The sequence below is a fragment of the Hibiscus syriacus genome, unplaced genomic scaffold, assembly GCF_006381635.1.
Source record: "Hibiscus syriacus cultivar Baekdansim isolate YM2019G1 unplaced genomic scaffold, ASM638163v2 tig00111708_pilon, whole genome shotgun sequence".
Taxonomy (NCBI): domain Eukaryota; kingdom Viridiplantae; phylum Streptophyta; class Magnoliopsida; order Malvales; family Malvaceae; genus Hibiscus; species Hibiscus syriacus.
In genome coordinates this window covers 2,609,175-2,626,368 of record NW_024063159.1, presented here as the reverse complement: position 1 = coordinate 2,626,368, position 17,194 = coordinate 2,609,175, and the positions used below count along the sequence as shown (strand labels likewise).

The 17,194-nt window shown below is 34.1% G+C and overlaps 1 long non-coding RNA gene and 1 pseudogene across 1 annotated transcript; both read right to left on the bottom strand.

Annotated features, from left to right (window-relative positions):
- Positions 1 to 3,741: 3,741 nt before the first annotated feature.
- Positions 3,742 to 4,456, bottom strand: LOC120167998. Its single transcript, XR_005520091.1, has 2 exons — positions 4,234 to 4,456; positions 3,742 to 4,057 (listed from the first exon to the last, which is right to left on the bottom strand). It is a non-coding gene; the product is annotated as an uncharacterized LOC120167998 (long non-coding RNA).
- A 5,822-nt stretch (positions 4,457 to 10,278) lies between these two features.
- Positions 10,279 to 12,518, bottom strand: LOC120168002 (annotated as a pseudogene).
- Positions 12,519 to 17,194: the final 4,676 nt, after the last annotated feature.

Sequence of the window (17,194 nt, the reverse complement as noted above, 5' to 3'; positions counted from 1 at the left end):
TTTTACATTGAGCAAAACAACAAAGTGACTTATCCTTCTTTTGAGGATCGATCCTTTTCACCAAGGGATTGATCCTTTTGAAAAGGGATCGATCCTTTTCTCAAGGGATCGATCATTTTTAAAGGTTTGATCCTTTGCTGGACAGAAACTTTGGGATTGGTCCCTTTGGTCAAAAGATCAATCTTTTTTCTGGGAATAACTTACTTAAGCTCGGGAATACCTAAAAATTAACCCAACACTTCCTTAAGACTAGTAAACATGTTAATGTCTTATTTAGTGTCTTAGAGGTCAAAATGTACTAGCTTTCATGCTTACAACACACAACGAATATTTCCATGAAATTGCTCTAGCATGCTTATTTAAACCAAACCCCACATGTTTTTCTTGCCGCATACGTTCAAACATATTCATTTAAATGACATTAAAGTGGTAAGGAAGAGTTATAGTGTGTTACCTCAGCTCCTAGAAACTTCAAAATGTCTATAGCTTACCCAAGGATCAATCTTTCCTTGACTTAGCTCAAAAGGGAGTTATTGCTCCAGTTCCATCACTCAAGAGCCATCAACCGAGTCCAAACATGAAATGAATGATACTAGTTGTAGAAACAACTATAACCCATGAAAATCGAATGGGAACGTTGGAGGAAGCTCTTGGAGCTTAAATCTTCCAAAACCCCCATGGAAGCTCAAGAAAACCATTTATGGAGATGGTAAGTTTTTGTGAAACTCAAGAACTCTAGGTTATGAATCTTACCTCTAGATTTCTGATTGAGGAAGGAGATGGAAAAAGGTGAAACTCTTGTTCTTGATTGAGTAAAGAGAAGAGAAGAAGATGGTGAAGGGAAGAAGATAAAGAGGAAGAAGCTTTTGGGGAAGAAAGAGAAAAAGCTTCCCCCAATCACGTGAAAATCAACTAAAAATCCTCTAAATCAGCCATGTTTTTCTTTAATGGTCATACACTCTTGGTCCTTCAATCTTCTTTCTAAGCTTAAAATTCCCCTTTTTACCTTCTACATGTCTAATTTCTAATTCGATTAAACTCAAATTTGAACCAGAGACCTTCGTTAATAATAAATCTATTAAATAAATTATTGGTTCGATTCAAAACTACTAGGCTGGTATTCGGGGCGTTACAATCTCTCCATCTCATTCGAAAGAAACAGATAATACAAAGCTATTCTCATTTTTATTTTATGAGATTCGAACCAAGTAAGAACAGTTTCTTCATTTTTCATTTTTTCAAGCAATCAACACAAAATATAATGCATTAAAGGTTATTTTTACCTTTTTAATTTTCAAGCAATAGTTTTCTTAAATTTCAAACAGAGAGAGGGGTAGTTGTTCATTAGTGGTATACTTGAGTCGGTCATTAGAGTAAGGTAACCAAAGGATCAGAGGCCTTTGGTCATGTTGAGGGAGGCTTATCTAGGTCATTTAGGTGTTTTTTTGGGTTTAGATTCAAAACATCAAACCTGAAATCAGTATGAATATCAAATGAGAGGTATCAATACTAAGGGATCAGTACCGAACCAATGGTACAATATCGTTTACCAGCGTACATTTTTTGGCAATAAATATTAAGGATTGTAAGGGGAAATGAGGTTCCCAAGAACTCTATAGTTTCTTTGAAATAAGATTACAAATGGAAACTTAATTATGCAATTACACGTAGAAACGAGATAAGTTAGGGTAACATAAAACTAGCCTTAATTGATGCTCAAGAAACGATTAGGACCCAATTCCTTTAGCAAAGATAAGGTGTCAAAATTTAGAATTGATTCGAATATCCTTAGGTAGTGTGCAAAACACTTTAAATTGACTAGCTCGGGCGCAAGGTCCGACACTCTCAAGGGATGGCTAGTCGAGGGCGTTATATTCGATGTAGAGATTTGGGCCTCCTCCTCAGTAGACTAGAGGCGTGCGTGAGCTTTGAGATGCAAAAATCCCTCAACCGCACCATGATGTCTATCATAGAGTAGAGTGAGTACACAAGTATACTCACTATATTATTTATCAGTTGGTTTGAGCATGATGTAATGAACCCTTTTAGTATGTTTAGTTATCAGTATGACACTTGGCTAGTTAGCTCAGCGTTTGGAATTTGTTTCCTTACGCAGATTAGGTGAATAGCAGTAGAGGGCCTTTTGACCAAAAGTGATTCAGACCAGCTCAGAGCAGAGTACGTCTTGAATTCTTAAAGGGTATGTATATTTGAAATCCCTATTTTATATTTGAGACATGATTTATTTAAATGACGGTCTGTATTTTTATTTATTATTATTGGGAGCTCCCGAATGTAAACTAATTTGTACAAATGTTAACGTTTATTTTATTTTCAACATTTTCAAATGATTTTTCCATTTAGTATGTTAAGAAAAAAATTTGTTAGTCGCTCTAGTGGTTCCGTGTGGCGCTCTCATCGATCGATGTGTGTTGTACTGGTGTAGGGTGTTACAAGTTGAATAGCTCGACTTGGTTAAAATTTAGTAAATGTTCTATTCGAATTGATTCAATTTGAACTCAAGCTCTACTCGAGGCCTTAAATAGTTGAATTGAGCAAAGTTCATCTCGACTCGAGAAGTTTTGCGAGCTTGTTAATTTTTTATATAATTTTTTAACAATTTGATGATTGCAAGAAACAATGAATGGAGTGAATAGATGTTGATTTTCTTTTCTTTTTTAGGATTGATTATGTATCGTTGAACTTTTTTTAAAAGAATTTTTTAATATGTTAGTTTGACATATTTGTGGTAGTTACTTTAGTTTTAATATGTTAGTTTAGTGTATTTGTGGATTGTTATCTTGGAGTTTTGACTTTGAAATTGCTTCATCTTTTTGATATTTTTTTTGTTAATATAGTTAATTTATGTTTATATTAAGCTCTATATAGTATTAGTATTGTTATCTATTTTAAAAAATAAGATAAAATTTCTAGTGAGCTTAATGAGCAACGAGTCGAATAACGAGCAACGAGTGAGCAATAAATTTTTTAATGAGCATGCGCCGGCAAAATCTTAATGAGCAACGAGTTGATCGAGCCAAAAAAAAAGTAGCACAGTCGCACTACCCTCGCGATCGACTCGCTCGATAAGCACACCTAGTTCTATCCATAAAAAATGAAGACTTTTGAGTAACTTGGAAGAAAATGAAAGGAAAATGGGAGATGAATATTCTGATGCTTATAGCGGATAATTTTAGCTGTCGATATCGACAAGGAGTGAATCCTGATAAAACATATTTGGGGGGTGTTGAAGGATGCAGTCGTATTTTCTGAATTTTTATATTTTTATTAATAATATAATTTTGCATCTCCTAGAATCTTTATAATTGTGCACCTTTAAAGTTTTAATATAAAATTTTAAATTTGTACCTCCTTATATAAAATACGCTATCATCTCAAAACATAATTACTTCTATAGAAATCGATAAATATATTTTAAAATAAAATTGAAGTTTCATCTTAAATTGTTTTTCTAGTTTTTCAATAATGTAATGTCATATATGATGGTATGAATTAAATCAATTTTAAGAGTAAAAACGCCATTCAAAGCATGTAAAGTTTAGGTATTGTTTTCATGTCAGTTCCAAACTAGCATGGTTTCTTGCTAACTCTTGGCTGATTTATTACAAACTTGGAAATGGAAAGACGAGGCACCGCAAAAAGAAAGAAAAAAAGGAAGAACTCTATGCATGTTATTGTTGACGTCTATTTTTGTCCATGTTTTACTTCTTCTTCTTATTATTATTATTATTATGTATATTTACTAATATTATTACATTTTTACAGGCCAAAATACATACAATACCCAAATACAACCCCAATTCAAGTGACCGAGTAGGCCCAATGGAAGCTTGTATGTACCAAGTCCAGCTGCTATTCACTCATCAAGATTAGGGTTTCATCCTAACCCTGTCGCCGTCGAGTCATTCCATGCGCCGCCGCTCACTGTCCAAGTCGAAAGGCTTAAAAAAGATGATAAAGGGACGTGAAAGGCTTGAGCTAGGACACTCATTTCCCTTTGTAGCTTCACCGGAAACCATCACATGCAACACCAGATCTGGATAAAAAGGGAAGCCATTCGAATAAAAATGAGGGAAAGAAGAAGAGGGTTCGAAGAGAGATGAGACAGAGAGAAATCAGAGGCAAAGGGGAGAGAAGGGTTGATTCAAAAAGGAAGAAGAAAGGGACCATTCGAACAGAGAAAAACTCGAATGAAAAAAGGAAAGAAACGACCAAAAAAAGGGAGGGATTCAAAACTTCACTCCAGATCTATGCAGATTTAATCACTTTGGAGCGAAACGGAGCCCGAATCCTTGCTAGGGAGGTCAAGACCCTTCGAACGATGCCCTCATCTCCCCTCTCTGACGCCGACGAGCGGCGGCCACTACCGACTAATGCGGTCTTCGCGGCCGGAAAACTCTCCAAGAAGAGAGAAGAGATAGTTTTGGTGATTTGAAAAAAAGGGGCTTAGGGTCAATTGCTTAGATCAAATTTTAATTTTTATCTCTATTATATTTTCGTATTAATTTTACTCTCGAAATAATTTAATTATATCAATTTCTACTTTATTGTATTGACTAACGAAATTATTAAGTTCTACTTATGTGGATGATAGTTGTTTCCACGTTAGAGGACTAAAGTTATAATTTTTCTTTTTTTTTTTCTTCTACTAACCTAAACTACTAGTTTTAGAAGAAATATATATCTTCATTTTAAGTTTCCTCCCTATATTTTTTCACTTTATTTCTTTCCTTCTCTCAACCTTACATCTGTGCTCTCCACTCTCAGTCATCGATCACCTTTGACTGTTGATAATCACCGCGTCGATTATCGTCATCGATCACCGTTTAAGACCCAAAATACATAATCAAACTGTCTCGTCTCCTTGTCATGAATCCAACCTTTGATCATAGAATACATCGTCGGTCATCGTATCTAGATAAAACCAACTGATTTCCTCAAAATAAAATATTTCCTTTCGTCATAGAACCGTCCGATGGAGTCATCTTGGGGTACAATCCTCCTGTTAGGTTAAATTATGCTAAACAATATTCGTATTTTCTGGGGGAGACAGAATTGGTGGAATCTGTAAGGTATGATTTTATCATGCTCGTTTCAGAAAAATAGCAGATTGCGAAAAGATAATGCTATCGGCTATTGAATATGTTGTCGTTTTCGCGTCTCGGACTCGACCGTGGAAATTTAGCCCTAGTTTTTATATTACGAGAATAGTTATTGTTTTGCTTTAGCATTGCAATTCTCTCTTTACTAGTTTTGATATTGCACTGTTGGTTGGCTTGTTTAAGGATCGTAGTTTTTCAAGTATTAATGTCCATCCTATGAACTCACAAATCTAATGAACAAAACTACCTAGTTTAAGTTGTAAAAAATTTAAATTTACTGGGTTCAAGCATTCTCGTCGAACTCGGGGTCGGAGGTTGATGTCTTGTCGTCAATGGGCGGGACTCATTATTAATTGAAAAATATATTCTTTTTATAAATGTCACATCATCATTTAAATTAAAATAATATATTTATTTTATTTTTTTCATAATTGTCATGTTATCAAGTAGACACGTCAACAATATATATGAGGTGGAAATAATTAGCGTTCGTATCAGTAGAACTTAACGGTTTTGTTAGTTAACAAGGTCAAAAGTAAAAATTAATACAATTAAACAATTTTAAAGTAAAATTGATGTGAAAATACGACAGTGGTGAAATTGATAAATTTGATCTAATACATGACCATATGTAATACTTAAGCCAAAAAAAAGTGAAATGAGAAATTGAAAAAAAGGAGAAAAGAGTTTATACACCCACACGAAAACGACGACGTTCAAGCCTAGAAATTGCGCATTCGAGCAAAAGGGTATCTACGCGTCTGATCCTTGAGACTTTGTAAGCATTACTATTTGGTCGCTTGATTCAAATTTATGTGTTTATGCTTCTGGCCTTTGATCTTATTTGGAACTCAAGAGGGGCTAGTGGGGTCCATGGATCCCCAAACTTTTAAAATTATAATTTATATCTTTAAAAATTTTAAATAATTTAATTTGGACCCCCAAATTTTTAAAATTCAGATTAACATTAAAATTTGTTAATGTTCTTAATTAAATCTCCTTCCATAATTTAAAAATAATCTCATTAAGTCTCTCAAGATTTCAAAAATTTTAGTTAGATCTTAATTTTCTAGAAAAGATGTAAACTAAACCCTTCAAGATTTTTAAAAATTTTAATTCAAACCTCTAAATTTTTTAAAGTTTTAATTTAACCCTCAAACTCTATCACCAAGTTCTGTCACTAGTTGTGTCAAACTTTAGCTTTGAAATAATGCAAAATACCACACCATAGCTTAGTTGATTGAGCAAGGCCTGAAATAAGTAGGAAACAAGTTGAATATTAACCAATGACCTAAGTTTATTCCTTTCAATAAAATTATACTCAAACTTGACTTAGCCTAAATGCCCCAAAATTAGAATAATTTTAATTCAAAATATAACCAAAAAAAAAACAAATTCTACATTAATTCAACTGAATTGATCGGACGTAAAACAATCCTAGTCGCCAAAAAGAAATAGATTTTCTTTAATAATAATATAAAATTTAACCGTTTTATTTTCTTTTAAAGTTTATAAATTTAAAATTTTATTTTTATTTAAAATATGAATTTAATGGAGAGTGTGTAATTTAAATTTAATAAAAAAAATTTAAAATAAAAGTTTATAAATTGCTTGTGTTGTAGTTTTGATGGTTACAATACACATAATGTTATTAGCATAATAATAACATCCAAGTTTAATTCCAATGGGATGCACATTTTGGAGATTTAATCCCTTTCCTAATTCAATAAAAAAATATTATGTGCCATGTGGTAATATCTGCTTGGTTTTATTAATTTAGTAAAAAAATAATTATTAATTAATTTACAAAAAAAATTCCTGATGTGGCATCACATGTGGACATGCCACGTCAGCATTTAGTCCATGTGGACGTGCCACATCACCATGTACCATGAGCTGGCCAAGTCACGTCAACATCTCAGTCCACGTGTATATTTGGTCAGCATCAGACGCTAACCGTCAGTTGACTAACGATTTACATCAACTGAAGATGTTTTTTGACCCAAAATAAAACGTTGAGTGGTCAAATGTGTCAAAAAAAATAAAGACGATTTCCATCCACCGATGATGTTTTCTAACTCAAAATAAAACGTTGAATGATAAAATGTGTCAAAAAAAACAATACAAATAAGTTTAACAATACTATCAAACGTTAAATTATTTTGTTGCATTATACCTTTCTTATTTTATCATACGTAATTCTTGTTTCTTATTTTAATACAAGGATGAATATTAGCCACAACTTGGGTTTTTTAAATCAATAACTTTTTTATTTTATTAAAAAAATTCCCAATCAACATTCCTTGAAACAGAAAATGACACACAAATAGCTCAAGTAAGAATTCCTCGCGTTCTACAAAAAGTATGTTTCATGTATTTCTTGTATCAAAGTTCTTTTACATCGATAAATCTCACGTTTTGTAAAATGTGAGATCAGACATTGAGTTCTGGAAAAAAAAAAACAAGATGTTCCTACGAGTGTCATTTAAAGTTTTTTTTCCAAATAATTTGGATGAGAGTTATTTTATAATAAATTAATAAAAAAAAAAGAGGGTTTTTATAATAAAAAAGCCCAACTTGTTGTGGGTCATGACAATAATACTTAATAAATTCCCCGCTCGTGTTAAAGTCTGAACCTTTCTTATTTTATCATACGTACTTCTTGTTTTCTTATTTTAATACAAGGATGAATATTAGCCACCAACTTGGGTTTTTAAATCAATAATTTTTTTATTATTTTATTAAAAAAACTCTAATCAACAATACTTGAAAAATGACACACAAATAGCTCATATAAGAATACCTCACATTCTGCATAAAGTAAATTTTATGCATTTCTTGCGTCAAAGTTATTTCACATCGATAGATCTCACATTTTGTAGAAAGTAAGGTCAAACCTCCCGTTCTGCATAAAACAAAATTTTCCTACATGTGTCCTTTGAAGTTTTTTTTAAATAATTTGAAGGAGATTTATTTTTATAATAAATTAATAAAAAAGGGTTTTTTCTAATAAAAAAGCCCAACTCCTTGGGGGTCATGGCAATAATACTTAATAAATTCCCCGCCGTGTTAAAGTCTGAACCTCTTATAGCCTCTGCCTTTAAATCATTTGATACCTGACAATGAGAAAGGACACATGTATAGTTGGCAATGACCAAGATATATAGTGATGAAGGTCAACCTTTCCACTATTCATGAATCTACTCTCATTTCCCATTATATTCATAGCAGAAAATTTTATGTTCATCGTTAAAATGATTGGATATCGACACCATCTTTCTTGCTTTTATCTTCTTGTTTTTGTCTCAAAATGCAAATCTATTAGTATTTCACATCATACTTAGGCTGTTTATACCATGATTTTTGGAAAGACATTAGATTTTGACAAGATTTCGTGATCAGAGATATGGGCTGGCTAGCAGGGTCATTTGGTGTCCTCTCATTTTCTGGGTATATATTATTCATGAAAGCTGGTGACGTTATTTCCTTTTCGCAGTCTAAATCTTCATAAATACCAGAAAAGGAATTGCATCATCGAATTATCAACATTTTTTAAAAAGTATGTACCAAATAATATATAATTTCATTATTTCTTTAATGTAGGACTAACACACTCTTCCGCTTTCATAATCAGTCTACTTCCCTCTTGGGAGAGTTGGACGTAAAATTTTTTATCATTATATTTTATGACGTATTCATCAGGGATCCACGTCCATTGTTGATCAAATTTATCTACCTCATCCATTAGGCACTTGATCTAAAATCCCTTAAGAAAAATCCCTTCAATCTTATGGACCCGTTGGTTCCACGAGCATGGAAATTGCAAGGCGACAGTTAAAGCTGCTTAATTATTTAGGTCAAATCTATGGAGCAATCATGTTTACATGCGGACAGGTATAAAAATAGACCCTACATCATGGAGTCCCCACTTTAAAAGAGTTCGTAAAGTCCAAACACGTTTATTTCATATTAGTGTTCATCAGTAACTTTCATTTAGCTAAGTGCCATCAAACTGGATTCATCAACTTGAGGACTCCAAATGCCTTTTATTTGGATACAATTTCGAGTTCCCCAGATTTCTGAAGCCTCGTGGCTACAATTATTTGTTTTTCCTGCCTTAATGAGCTTTCGACCTCATTGAGAAAAATTTATGACCATCACAATGATAGTCGACACATAATGGTCCCATCGTGATAGATAAATCTACAGAATCGAATCAAATCAAACATAAAAAAAAATTAATTAATGAGTTTATGATGTTTTATTTTGAAAAATTTTTTATATATTTTTATGTTATTTAACATGTATAAGTAAAATTTGTAAGATTATCAAATAAATCAAATATCATCTAAAATTATATGATATATTTATAATTTTTTTTGAAGAATGGATAAAATATTGATGAGAGTATCCTAGTAGTTAAAGAATTGATAATAAAGAATTTATAAAGAGTTTAGTCAAATCATCAAATTGAGTAAAACATAATAGAGAGGTTAAAGTGTAAAAAATTATTGTCAAAAAGAGAAATTGAAGTAACAAGAGTCTTTTGGAATGACGGATGGGTTTATGATTCAAATTTGGTAAAATCGAAGGAATAATTAAATAAACAATGAAATCTAAAATCTATTGGAAACTAATCAAATTAATTATTTAGTAAGACAAAAACGTCGTCATTTTAATATTTGCCTTTTTTGTTATTCAAACTTTACAAAGTCAAACGTATTTCAATCTGAAAATGCAAACTAAAAATTTGAATTAACTTAAATAATTTGCAATTAAAGAATATTTTTTAATATAATCAAAATTCGTTCACTTCTAATAATAGAAATTCAAATTATAAGATGGATTTAACTGTTGAATATTATTATAAATCAATCTCAGTGAAAAAAAAAACATACACGAAGATGAAGACAAAAACAAAAGAAAAAGGATGAACAAGATAACTAATCAATAATAATAACAACAACAACGATCATCAAGACAAATTGACTAATAAAGCTTGAAAACTTCAACCAACAAACATAATTAACCAAGCCCCAAAAGGGAAAAAAAACTAGCTAATGGAAGCAATCATGTGACTAAAGGTCATGGCTCTTATGTGAAAACGGACGTAAAATGTTAATCAAACAAGCTAGGGCGATTGGTTTTAGTGTTCACAAATCACAAGTGTTTAAACCTTTGTAACCATGTCCTTCTGTTGTTCTTCGAGTTGAATCTCCTTCTCGTCGGTGTAAAGGTTGATGCATGTGTACCATTTGGCACAAAAAACGTAGATTATGAAATCAATAGCGGTTAGAACGGCGATGAGGAAGTAGAACCGGTCTATATGGCCTTCGTTCAGGTCGGCCGGGATCCAACCCGGACTGTCACCTCTTGCTGTGATCCCCATAACCATGCTAACTAATAAACTGCTGCCGTAGTTTCCGAGTGAAATGGACGCCATGCAAAGGGAGCTGCCGAAGCTTTTAATGCCGTCCGGAGCTTGTCCGTTGAAAAACTCCAACTGACCGACGTACATGAAAACCTCGGATGCACCGACCAGAACATATTGTGGAACTTGCCAAAATATGCTTAAAGAACTTTTTACCTCGCCCGGGGTCACGTATTTGAGCCTTTGTATCTCGGTGACACCGGCTGCGAACATCGCGAGCATTCCGATCACGAGTCCGATGCCCATTCTTTGAAGCTCGGACAGTCCCTTGGGGTTACCGTTTAATCTCCGGGCAAATGGCACAAAGACTTGACGGTAGATTCCGGTGGTGATGAGAACGCTGCAAATGTCGAAAGCTGACATGCTGGCTGCCGGAAGGTGGAAGTCGCCGAGTTTCGTGGTCATTACATCTCCTTGCTCCACAAAGAGGGATGCCATTTGAGTGAAGATGACGGAGTAAATTATAGTGCAAAGCCAAATGGGTAACATTTTCAGCACACATTTGGCTTCTTCAACTTGAGTTACAGAGCAAAGCCTCCATGGATCTTTACCACACACATCACCTTGTGTTATTGTAGCCGCTCTGTCCAGGAACCTGCAAGTTCAGAAACCGAATCATAATTTTACGTTAAGGTCGAGTTTCTAAAATTTTAAAGATACTATCTTTTATATGCTTACTTAAAATCATCACTGTGGAGGATTTTTCTGCTGCCTTTGATTGCAGATTCCGTTCCTTCTACTTCGTACAATTCACCGGCAGAAGCCGGCAAGACATCCACTTCCGGTAAGCGGCGACGAATACTTGACCGACACGTGGAAGCGGGTTGCCACATGGCCTTACGTATCTATATCTTGATGTCCCCAAAAATACAATAGCAATGCTACAATTGCAGAACCTAACGAAACCAAGAAGCCTAGCGTCCACTCTCCTGAATCCTCGTAGTAGACCAGTATGGTGTTTGAAAACAAAGATCCCACGTTTAGTGCAAAGTAGAAGTAACAAAAGAATGTAGCTTTCGAGTATGCCGCCCTCGGATTCGAATCATCGAACTGATCTGCTCCAAAAGTGGCTATCGTCGGTTGATGCCCACCGTATCCAAAAGCTATCAGATATATCGACAAGTAAAAGATACCGACACCAACCGGCGACGAGTGTGTGCAGATCTTCGTTCCATCGCCACAACCAGCAGGGTTTATCAAGAACAGCCACGAAGCAAAGGATAGTAAGCCTAAACCCTGCAAACAGATCAATTCTCAATATCAATCTGCAACTACGTACAAGTGACTAAATTACGTGCGAGACCAAATTGTTCCCATCAACAATTACCAGCACGAGTATGAGCTGAAACACGACACATGTCAAGTAACGACCCCAGTAGGAATCGCTGAGGAATGCTCCGATCAAAGAGCAGAGGTAAACGGTTCCGGTCCATTTGCTGACGCTATTAGCAGCGTCGGCGTTATCTTGGTCGAGAACCCTGGTTAAGAACAAAACCAAGTTCACACTCACTCCAAAGAATGCCAACGTTGCTAGGCCTTGATTCACTGCAACAAAATTGAAGAACCAATCATTTCTCAAGTTTACTTCATATAAAACAGTAAAAAAAGAACATTTAAAGCTAATCTGAGAAATACCCAGCAAGAGACATGCATAGTTCCATCCTCCCCAGTTCTTCCTCTCATTTTCATTCACCGTTTCCACTTGTCTATAGGTAATAATTTCAGTCTCATGGGCAGCCATTGATAGTTTCTTCTGCAAGAAAACAGTGAAAAGATGAACAAAACCTAGGGCTAAGGCTGAGTGTATGAAAGTTTCAAACAAGGGGAGGGGAATTCAAGAAGATAAAACTTACTTAGACTTGAACGGAAGACAGGCTATGTCAACAGGTATAGAAAAGGAAGCTTTCTTATTAGGAGAGAAGAGATGAAAGGATGGTATGAGAAGAATACGAGGGAAGAGTCCATTATATACGTATAAAATTCATATTTGTGGTGACACTATTAATTAATAAATAAATTATATAGTTTAATATTTGATATACCGATCATATTTTATTATTATATATTTATAAAAAATATTAAGAAGTTTTGGCTAAACTCACGATATAATGCACTCAAAATAAATAATTCACGAAATAACGTTCTCCCAACATTATTTGCTGAAATAGGGCGAAATCAACAGTGTGGCCGTAGGTCGCCATGCCTTCCGGGCGACCTACGACGTGGCTTGCTTCTGTGCATGGGACATGCACAACCCAACCATAGGTCGCCATGCACTCCCAGCGACCTCCTAGGTCGCCATGCACGCCCGGCGACCAAGGAGGTCGCCATGCACTCGGGGCGACCAAGGATTCATGCATGGGGAGATCGTGCCATGCACTCGGGGCTCGGTTCATGCATGGGGCACTCGAGGCGACCAAGGATGACCAAGGAACGGTTCATGCATGGGGCACTCGGGGCGACCAAGGATCGGTTCATGCATGGGAAGAATGGGGAGATCGTGCATGTGTAGGTCGCCATGGAGTCCCGGCAAGGTCGCGAGCAGGCGAGCATGCAGCAGGGGATGTTGCCGCGAGTGCATGGCGACCTCCTTGGTCGCCGGGCGTGCATGGCGACCTAGGAGGTCGCTGAGAGTGCATGGCGACCTACGGCCACTGTTGATTTCACCCTATTTCAGCAAATAATATTAGGAGAACGTTATTTCGTGAATTATTTATTTTGAGTGCATTATTTCGTGAGTTTACCCAGAAGTTTTATTTGAACGGTGTATGCCTATGCCACATATTAGGCCATTTTTTACTTCCATGAAATATTGGTAAGTGGGATTTTATTTGTATTTGAAAGTGATATTTCATGTCACTCTCTCTCTTTCTAATGTTAAGATTTTCAAAATATATTTGATATTCACTCCTAAATTTCATTCTTGCTTTATATATACTGTGATCAGCTCTCCATACTATAATCACTGATTATTGTTTGAACTATGTTTTTAATTTTTCATTATGATCTAAATGACTCAAATATAATGAAGAAAAATCCAACCAAAAGATTTTTCAATTTCATCATTTATCATATGGAATAGTTACTTGCTGTACATTGACATGAAAATCAAAGTTTTGATGATGAAATTTTCTATCAATTCAACATATTCCAAGATCCAAACCATTTCTTTTTCAACAAGAAAAAAAATCTCCTAAATACATTGAATCACGAATTTTCATTTTACAAAAGCAAGAAAAACATGTGTTTCAATCATAAATTAAAAAATGTATGAATTGGATAGTCCAACAAGTACAAACCTGTTACAAAAAATCAAAATGTTAATATGTCTAAATATATTCTTAAAATAAGTTAAAACATGTTAATAGTATATCTAAAATTTAAACTCATGGAAAATAAAATTGAAGATAATATGGAAACATTTTGTTGGATGAAGTATAGCTAGTAACAATGGAAAACTTGGTAAACAACTTCAAAGATGAATTGCTAAATGTTACAAGGAAAGCTATCAGCTCAAGTAAACTCCCTTTTTTACCGTGTTTAAAAAACTTGCGTTCCTTGTTTGTTTGTTGTGTATAAGTTTTCTATACAAGGTAAGTATTTGTGGATGATTTTATCTACAATTGTTCTTTATAATATTTTAATTTGAATAATAACATTCTATAACTAATGAAAAATATAGATATTAAGACTCGAACATCATTATTGTTATTAGAATTAAATTTTGTAATGTGTATGACAAATGAAGTTTTCAATAGTTTCCCATCAATGTCAATGCTTCCGCTACTAGGTCATAGATGATCCTTTACGCAACAAAGAGTAAAGTTTCTTGTTAAGTAAACATCATGTATTCTAATTAAGATTAAATCTTATCTTCGTACGATCTTTCCATTCCTTGGCAGAAATTTCTTAAGAGAACAAGTTATGTTACAAACCTTTCACGGAACGTGGCCATTGACAAGTTCATGTTTTTCGGGTTTGTTGAAGTCTATTCCCATCATAGGAAAGAATCGACGTTATCAAATCGATATAAAACTAAAAGATTTTATCAAGTGTAATTGGATCTTAACCCCTCTATTTATAATTTTATTTTTTATGAGAAAAATTGATGCAAACGACGAATATCTGTGTATTGAAACCGTTGGATCACAAGTTAATAGAATTGAATTCGTTAGCCTCTCCCCCATGCCCTCACCTATCATTTTTTTGACATGTGTCTTTCCTTACCACTTTACTAACATTTTCACTTTAACGGCAACGGAAACTTTAATTTCAGTCGAAAAGATCTAGTAACCGTGAACGCCTATTCTCCCAAATAGCGGTGGAGTTTGTGGAGAAATCAGGCTTGGCGACGAACCCATTTCTCCATCCAATTTTTGGCTGTAGAAGATAGTCATTGATCTCATTTCTTTAACTGAGTTCAGCATTGCACTTTGCTCAATGTTTCAATAAACGAAAACAAGCAACCAAATCATTAATTGAAAAGTCTGTCCATTTAGCTCATCCACAAATAATAGTGGTGGTGCGAGTTTAATCTTTAAACCTTGTAAATAACGAAGTAATCAGTAGATGTTTTGCATGTATCTTACAAATTTAGCCTCTCTATTCGAGGCTCATCAACATTTCAATCAAAAAATAAATAAAGAGAAGAATAATAATCAATAAAGGCCTGAGATTCAACATGACAAAAATGGGGCCAGTGGGAACGATTACCATTCTTGTTCTTGGCTTAGTTCTTCCTGATTTTCTAGTGTTGGCCTAGTTCGATCCTTATAAAGGCATGGAGATCAATCGCCACTGGCACCTGCCCCTCTCGTTGTTAAAGTTTTAAATGTGCTAGACTTTGATGTCAAGATTGATGGAAAGCCTCGCAGCTCCATTAATTTCGACAGGACATTCAAAGAAGCCTGCAATCATGCATGAAAGGCGATGTTACTGATCCCTGAGGTTTAAAGATTAATTTTGTCAGCAACCGATCAAAACACTTCTAATTGATTTTGTGATCAACATCGGAGATCTTATGGAGGTAATTATTAATTTAATGTCTTCCATTTCATGTTCCATGTGGTCAGCAAATGAATAATATATGGTGTTTAGAGCTTGGAGATAATATCCAACGTGATTAATCGAAGCATTGAGCAGAGTGCGATGGTGAACACAGTTAGAAAAAAAAGAGATCAATGGCTACCTTCTACAGCCGAAAATTGGATGGAGAAATGGGTCCGTCATCAAGTCTGATTTATCCACAAACTCCACCGCTGTTTGGGAGAATAGGCGTTCACGATTACTAGATCTTTTTTACTGAAATTAACTTTTTTGTTACCGTCAAAGTGAAGTGGTAAAGAAAGACACGTGTCAATAAATGATACATGAAGCACAATTAGGGGCATGAGAAAGGGGCGGACGAATTTTCTAGAAGAATAAAAAATTGTAATTTCTTGAATTTCGACACTTAAAAAATTGTTCAAAATCAATAATTAAGAACTAAATTTTTTCAAGAGTTTTAATTCATTTTTAATAATTTATTTGAATTTTTATTAAATGAATAAAATTTGATAATAAATTGATGATAATATTTTAAAAAAAAGTAATGAAATATATAAGGTAAATTATAAATTTGATAACTGAACTTTACTATCTCTACTATTTCACTCATTGTACTTTAAATCTTTTCAATTTCTTCACTGAATTTAATACATTGAGTTTTTTTTTGTCACTCAGCATTTCCTTACTAATGACGTTATAAATAAACTTTTACATAAATGCAAAACGACATCATGTTGATAAAAATTTTGTTTTTTTTAAAACGGTGTCGTTTTAACGCCGTTAAATATTTAACGGCGGAGTGACAAAAAAAACTCAATGTATTAAGTTCAGTGAGAAAATTGAAAATATTTGAAGTTCAATGAGCAAAATAGGAGAGAGAATGAAATTTAGTTACGAAATTTGTAATTTACCCAAATATATATTCACAAAAATCATGATTTTCTATTATTCCTTTTCAACGTAGGATTCAATTTCATTTTGGAAAATTTAAGAACTCATCTGCATAATTTTAATAACATCAAGAGCCATTTCATGAGAAAAGAAGGTTGGAAGAAAATTGGATTTGGAGTGATAAGAAGGGGTCCATATGCCACTATCTAACGGTTGAATTATCACATCAAAACCTAAGTAATTTTCCATTTCAACTATCTAAGTAAAACTATAGCTGTCTCCCACCAAACCCTAGTTTACTGCAAAAACAATGTCTTCCACTCCTTTTGTCTTATGCAAATGCTGCTGATGTGTATCCAATTTCACCCCCAAAGAAGATTGTAAATTCAACTATTTGTTGTTGTTTATGACGGTTCTTCGAATCCATGCGGATCAATAAACATCGACGACCTACGTCTTATAGGCTGCACCCTTGAAATTATTCCATGCACCGTTGAAATATGCACCGTCTAGTGGTATTGTTTATTCATTTATTATAAATTGCACGTTTTTTTTTGTCATGGCTATAGTAAAATTTATCTTTTATGTTTCTATTTTTTTTCGTTTAATATTTTTACGTTAATTTATGTGTTATATTTTTTCTTATTATTTTATGAATGTTTACTCGATGTTATCAGTAACAAGTAGCAAGAGATGTTGTGTT